Source organism: Mesoplodon mirus (assembly GCF_964341445.2).
Source record: "Mesoplodon mirus genome assembly, chromosome: 13".
In the NCBI taxonomy this organism is placed as follows: Eukaryota; Metazoa; Chordata; class Mammalia; order Artiodactyla; family Ziphiidae; genus Mesoplodon; species Mesoplodon mirus.
The window spans coordinates 47278683-47286565 of NC_138989.1; the positions used below are offsets into that span (position 1 = coordinate 47278683).

The 7883-nt window shown below is 38.2% G+C and overlaps 1 pseudogene across 1 annotated transcript; it reads right to left on the reverse strand.

The window, feature by feature from the left end:
* Window positions 1-6285: 6285 nt before the first annotated feature.
* Window positions 6286-7118, reverse strand: LOC309814557 (large ribosomal subunit protein eL6-like; annotated as a pseudogene). The gene has a single exon. The product of its transcript is annotated as a large ribosomal subunit protein eL6-like (transcript).
* Window positions 7119-7883: the final 765 nt, after the last annotated feature.

Below are 7883 nucleotides of genomic sequence, written 5' to 3' on the forward strand. Positions count from 1 at the left end.
GTATTAGATCTCCAGGACTTATTTATCTACTGGTTGCAAGAAGCACATTTTCTTTTTAGAAAGATTCCAGAAACTGATAAAGGTGGGTCATGAGAGCTGATACTAGGACTGCATGGTCCACAGCACCTGCCTCCACCTTTTCTGTGCAGATGGAGAGATGGCTCCTCCACGGCTCCCCTGCCCCTTCCCTTCCAGCTCTTGCCAGGCCTTCCCCCGTTACTCTTTTCTACCCCATCTTTCCTGGTTCTGGCTTTGCTGCCAACATGCCCAAGTCTCTTTCTGTCTCTCTTTATTAGAACCTGTTAGAACCTCCCTTAAGTTACCATCCTACCTTTCTCCTTTTTCTCACCACCCAAACGTGAGGATTCTCAAACCTGAGGATCATGTTGACAATGTCCATCTCTTGCTCATCTATTCCTCCCTTAGGCTTGTATTCCTAAACATTTCTGGAAACTTCTTTTTATGCAACTACATCCTAAATGGTCTCTCTTAATCTTCTTGAATCTATCCTCTAAGCATCAGAGTAATCTACCTAAATGAAAACCCAGTCATGACAATTTCCTGCTTGAAAACTTCCTTGACTTTCCACTGGCTTTAGGATCAAGTTCAAGCTTGCTTAGCATGGCATCCCAGGGCCGATGTGGCTGGTTACTGCCGGCTCTTCCCCACTCAGCTCTCACCATTCTTGATGGGCATTTGGCTTTCCATCCGGACCCTCTGTTTTATCCCTGCTTGCACCATATTCCTTTCTTTGTTGTGATTTCTTTGGTCTGGCTGCCTTCTGTCTAAAATGTCCCAGGTTTGGGAATTCCCTGGTGGTCCAGTCGTTGCAATTTGGTGCTTTCATTGCCGAGGGCCAGGGTTCCATCCTGGGTTGGGGAACTAAGATAGCGCAGGCCCCAGCAGCGTGGCCAAAAAAAAAAGTCCCTGCTTCTTCCCCACCCCCATCCAGCTAATTCCAGCTGATGCTTTCTTAGACCTTAATTTTTAAAAAAACAACCATGTAACTAGTTGTCTTAACATCATTAATTGATAACCCACCATTTGTCTACTGTTTTTAAATATCAGCTCTAGCATATAGCAGATACTTATATTTGGGTCTGGTTTGGGGCTTTATATTATTTTATTGATCAGTCCATTCATGTGTTGTTACTGGTTTTATTGTTATAAATTTCCAATGACTTTTAGTATCTACTAACAGGGAAGACAAGTTTCTCCACTTTCTTCCTACATAAACACTCTCACCCGCCCCTTCTCTAAATTCTTTTCAAAATTTTCTTGACTATTTTCAGATGTTTGTTTTTCTAGGTGAGCTCTGGAATGATTTTTTTCAAGTTTATCCCTCTTCAAAAGAAAGAATTTGGATTGAAATTGTATAATTATAAAGAATTTTAGAAAGTATTACTTTGTTACTATAAGGTCAGAAGGAAGAAAGTAGAGGAACCAGCGACTGTTCAACTGTAATTTTCATGGTCCCTGCTCACCATTAGTTTATTCTATGCTTTGGTTTTTAGTATGGTACAATTGTTGATAAAATGACTTATTGTCAGGAAAAATTGTCCAAGACTAGGAAATTGGCTAAAGAGATTATTGGGCTATCTTTCACTGGAGTGCTTTGTACTGCCAAGAGAACACTGTCTTCCTACTGACCAGGGCAAAACTGAAGTTGCAGAACACTGTTAGTCATGCAAATGATCTTTGGCAACACAAATGCAAATGATCTAGTCCAGTAGAGGTACAATTGACTTTTGACCTATAGAAAGATAACCTCAATATGACATTTCATTTTCCTATATAATGTTAATCAGTTTTGCAACTATTAGTACATTTATTTCAGCATTCCTGATTGCCTAAATATGACTGTCCTTTAAATTCTTCTTGAAACTGGTTCTTACGTCTCATTGATTTTTTAAAATTAATTAAATAAAAGCTTTGACAGGTGTACACTTGATATTTGCATGAGAGTGATAATTCTACCTTTTCAAAAACTATACGTTACCAGTATTGTGCCTTATCAGACTATGTGGGAAATGTGATTAAAGCAAAATTCCTTTGCCTACAATCTATACAAGTAATATATGCATATAAAGTAATTCAACTGTACAGAGCCAGCAGGCTTAGAGCTCTTTAACCCTGGAAAGATCATCGTCCCCAATACCTTACTTTCAAATAAAAATGATAGTAATGTTAAAGAAAACTTTCAGACAATTTAGTCATGAGCAGATGTCAAAGTTTTATGACATTCTTTTAGGCAAGGGAAAGGCCTTATGGAGGCTAATTTAAAGATTTAGTCTCAGTAGGGATTTTTTTAATATATAAAAATGTTGACTAATATCTTTTTTATTGAAGTATAATTGACCTACAAGACTATGTTAGTTCCAGGTATACAATATAGTGATTCAATATTTCTATATATGACAAAATGATCACCATAACAAGATAGTTACCATCTGTCACTATACAAAGTTATTACAGTATTATTGACTATATTCCCCACACTGTACATTTCATCTCCTCCCCTCTGACAAACACCTGATTATTCTCAGTATCTTTTTTTTTTTTCTTTTTTTTTTTGCGGTACGCGGGCCTCTCACTGTTGTGGCCTCTCCTGTTGCGGAGCACAGGCTCCGGATGCACAGGCTCAGCGGCCATGGCTCACGAGCCTAGCTGCTTCATGGCATGTGGGATCTTCCCAGACCGGGGCACGAACCTGTGTCCCCTGCATCGGCAGGTGGACTCTCAACCACTGTGCCACCAGGGAAGCCCTATTCTCAGTACCTTTGAGTCTGTTGCTGTTTTATGTTTGCTCATTTGTTTTGTTTTTTAGATTTCACATATAAGTGAAATCATAACAGTATTTGTCTTTATCTGTATGTTCACTCTGTATGTAAGTATTTTCACTTAGAATAATACTCTCTAGGTCCATCCATGTTGTTGCTGAGTAATATTTTTTATGGCCGAGTAATATTCTTTTGGCTGAGTAATATTCCATTTTTTACGGCAGAGTAATATTCCATTGTAAATATAGAAACCACATCTTCTTTATCCATTCCTCTACTGATGGACACTTAGGCTGCTTCCATATCTTGGCTATTGTAGACTATGCTGCAGTGAACATACGGGGTGTTTTTGAATTAGTGTTTTTGTTTTCTTCAGAAAAATACCCAAGAATGTAATTGCTGATCATGTGGTAGTTCTATTTTTAGTTTTTTGAGGAAGCTCTCTACTGTTTTCCATAGTGGCTGCACCAATTTACATTTCCACCAATAGTGTACATGGGTTCCTTTTTCTCCCCATCCTTGCCAACACTTGTTATTTCTTGTCTTTTTGACAGTTGCCATTCTGAAAAGTGTGAGGTGATATCTCATTGTGGTTTTGATTTGTGTTTCCCTGATGATTAGTGATGTTGAACACCTTTTCATGTGCCTGTTGGCCATCAGTAGGTCTTCTGCCCATTTTTCATTCAGGTTGTTTGTTTTGATGTTGAGTTGTATAAGTTCTTTGTATATTTTGGATATTAACCTCTTATCAGATATATTATTTGCAAATATATTCTCCCATTCATTAGACTGCCTTTTCACTTCATTGATAATTCCTTTTGCTGTGTAAAGCTTTTTAGTTCGATGTAGTCCTATTTGTTTATTTTTGCTTTTGTTTCCCTTGTCTGAGGAGACATATCCAAAAAAATATTGGTAAGACCAATGTCAAAGAGTGTACTGCCTATGTTTCTTTCTAGGAGTTTTATAGCTTTAGGTCTTACATGTAAGTCTTTAATCCATTTTGAGCTTATTTTTGTGTACTGTGTGAGGAAGTAGTCCAGTTTGATTCTTTTGCATGTAGTTGTCCAGTTTTCCCAACACCATTTATTGAAGAGTCTGTCTTTTCCCCATTGTATATTCTTACCTCCTTTATCATAGATTAATTGACAATATATGTGTGGATTCATTTCTGGGCTCTCTATTCTGTTCCATTGATATATATGTCTGTTTGTGTGCCAGTACCATACTGTTTTGATTACTGTAGCTTTGTAGTATAGTTTGAAATCAGGGATATAGTACCTTCAGCTTTGTTCTTTCTCAAGTTTGCTTTGGCTATTTGGGAACTTTTGTGTTTTCATATAAATTTCAGAATTATTTGTCCTAGTTCTGTGAAGAATGCCATTGGTATTTTGACAGGGATTGCTTTGAATCTGTATATTGCCTTGGTTAGTATGGCCACTTTTACAATATTAATTCTTCCAATTTGTGGTATGATATATCTTTGCATTTGTTTGTGTCATCTTCAGTTTCTTTTATCACCATCTTACAGTCTTCCAAGAACAGATCTTTTACCGCCTTGGTTAGATTTATTCCTAAGTATTTTATTCTTTCTGATGCAATTATAAATGGGATTGTTTTTTTAATTTCTCTTTCTGATAGTTCATTATTAGTGCATAGAAACACAACAGATTTCAGAATATTAATTTTATATCCTGCAACTTTACTGAATTCACTTATTCTAGTGATTTTTTGGTGGCATCTTTAGGATTTTCTATATATAGTATGATGTCATCTGCAAACAGTGACAATTTTACTTCTTTCCAATTTAGATTTCTTTTATTTATTTTTCTTGTCTGATTTTCATGGCTGTGACTTCCAATACTATGTTGAATAAAAGTGGTGAGAGTGGGCATCCTTGTCTTGTTCTTGATTTAAGAGGAAAAGCGTTTAGCATTTCACCATTGATTATGATGTTAGCTGTCGGCTTGCCATATATGGCCTTTATTATATTGAGAAATGTTTCCTTTATACCCACTTTGTTAAGAATATTTTTTTTATCATAAATGGATGTTGAATTTTGTCAAAATCTTTTTCTGCGTCTATTGAGATGGTCATATGATTTTTGTTCTTCAGTTTGTTAATGTGGTGTATCACATTGATTGATTTTCAGATTTGACCATGATGTATGATCCAATGTGTTGTTGCATTTGGTTTTGGTATATTGAGGATTTTTGCATCATGTTCATCAGTGATATTGACCTTTAATTTTCCTTTTTTGTGATGTCTTTCATTTTGATATCAGGGTCATTGCTGACCTTGTAGAATAAGTTCAGAAGCTTTCATTCCTCTTCAAGTTTTTGGAATAATTTGAGAGGGTTATATGTTAACTCTTCTGTAAATATTTGGTAGAATTCACCCTTGAAGCTATCTGGTCCTGGACTTTTGTTTCTTGGGAGTTTTTTTTTTTATTACTAATTTGATTTCATTAATGGCATTTTGTTTCATATTTTCTATTTCTTCCTGTTTCTGTCTTAGGAGATTGTACATTTCTAGGAATTTATTCATTTCTTCTAGGTTGTCTATTTTATTGGTGTATAATTGCTGGTAGTAATCTTTTATGATCCTTTGTATTTCTGTGCTGTCAGTTGTAACCTCTCTTTCATTTCTGGTTTCACTTATTTGGGTCTTCTTTCTTACTTTTCTTTTTTTTTCTAGTTTCTATTTCATTTGTTTCCATTCTGATCTTTATTATTTCTTTCCTTCTAATAACTTTAGGTTTTGTTTGTTCTTCTTTTCCTAGTTCCTTTGGGTGTAAGGTTAAATGGTCTATTTGAGATTTTTCTTGTTTCCTGAGGTAGGATTGTATTGCTATAAACTTCCTCTTAGAACTGCTTTTGCTGTGTCCCATAGATTTTGGTTCATTGTCTTTTCATTTTCATTTGTCTCCACATATCTTTAAAAAAATTTTTTTAAATTATTATTTTAAAAATTTATTTTTGGCTGCACTGGGTCTTTGCTGCAGCATACGGGCTTTCACTAGTTGCAGAGAGCAGGGTCTACTCTTCATTGCAGTGCATGGGCTTCTCATTGCAGTGGCTTCTCTTGTTGGGGAGCACGGGCTCAGTAGTTGTGGCTCGTGGGCTCTAGGGCACAGGCTCAGTAGTTGTGGTGCATGGGCTTAGTTGCTCTGCGGCATGTGGGATCTTCACGGACCAGACATTGAACCCATGTCCTTTGCATTGGGAGGCAGATTCTTAACCACTGTGCCACCAGGGAAGTCCCAGTGTCCAGGTACTTTTTAATTTCCTCTTTGATTTTTCCAGTGACTCATTAGTTGTTTAGTATCATATTGTTTAGCCTCCACATGTTTGTGTATTTTGCAGTTTGTTTCTTGTTAATTTCTAGCCTCATACTGTTGTGGTCAGGAAAGATACTTGATATGATTTCAATCCTCTTAAACTATTTTTTTTGGACCAAATTATTTAATTAGGTTATTTGTAAGAAGTTTAGAGCACTACTTTGTGAGGATAAATTCCGTTTGTAAGAGCAAACACAGAGCAGAGGTAGCCCTGGAGTTGAGGAACAGCTTTGATTCTTCACAGAATTTGTGAGTCCACAGCTTTCTGATCAACCTTCCACTGCTCTGTAATCTCGTATTTCTCCCTCTGTCGAAGAACTCACCTTCCTCGTGCCTGGGCTTACACAGTTTCCTCTTCTTGAAGTAAGCATCAGTGAGATGTTCTGGGATTTTCACACCACTGATATCAATTTTGGTGGAAGTGGCAATGACAAATTTCTAGGGTGTTCTCCGCAGAGGAACTCAATTGAGGGACAGAGGCCCAGTCACAAGTAGCAAGCCACTGCTCAGCTGCTTCAGGAAAATGACCCTCTTGCCTCTGTGGTGCCCAGTGAGGATAATCAGAATGGTCCCAGGAGTGATGCTAGCTCGCAGTTTTCTCACATGCTTACTGAAGGTTTTTTTTGCAATGACTCAACAGCTTTTGAGGCACATCTTCAGTAGGATAATACCTAGGCATTTTGTGAAGCTTAACCACCCGGGTTAACCACCATTCTTGTCACCACCAACTGGTTTTGTGACAGTAGCAAGAACCTTCACCTTCTTTTTCTTTTCAACCTTGGATTTGGCTGCTGAATACTTCCTCTTGTACAAGGCCCTTCTGGAATACATAGCCGATTGGGAATATCTGCCAATTCCTCTGACCAGGACAGGGTTTCAGCTGCAGTGGGGCTTCCCTTCTTAACCTGCTTCACCTTTTTAACCTTGCCACCAGCATCAGCCTTCTTGGCTTCAGGTTTTTTCTCCTTAGTATCTGGTTTCTCAGCCTTTTCACCCACCATCACCCACCATCTTGCAAGATGGGAAAAAGGCTCTTAAATTATTGAGACTTGTTTTGTGGCCTAGTATGTGATCTATCCTGGAGAATGTTTCATGTGCAATTGAAAAGAATGTGTATTCTGCTTGGGTGGGATGTTAGCTAGACTTTCTTCTGCCCAGATCTCTAAGGGAGGGCACCTGGTCTTCTGTGAGTTGGAATTCTACTGTGTCATTTTTCTTGGCTTTTCCTCTCCCCACCAGAAATGCTGTGTCTGGTTTCCCCAGAGACCTCCAGATAAGCCCACCTTTGTCGCTGAGTGAATGTTAAGACTGGGACTCAGAAGGTGAAGTGTCAGGGGCAGAAGGGTCAAGCTGAAAGCGAGGGCTGAGGGAAGGTGATGAGAGGATGGAGAAGCTGGTGAGAGGAAGGGGAAAAGGTTGCCATGGTTGGGAATCTTCCCAGGGCATAAACTCTGAACCTCATGGGAGTCAAGAGGATAAGTTTCAACTTCAGGCCGGTACAGTTTTGTTTTGTTTTTTTTAACTTCTTTATTGGAGTATAATTGCTTTACAATGGTGTGTTAGTTTCTGCTTTATAACAAAGTGAATCAGCTATACATATACATATATCCCCATATCTCCTCCCTCTTGCGTCTCCCTCCCACCTTCCCTATCCTACCCCTCTAGGTGATCACAAAGCACTGAGCTGATCTCCCTGTGCTATGCAGCTGCTTCCCACTAGCTATCTACTTTACATTTGGTAACATATATAAGTCCATGCCACTCTC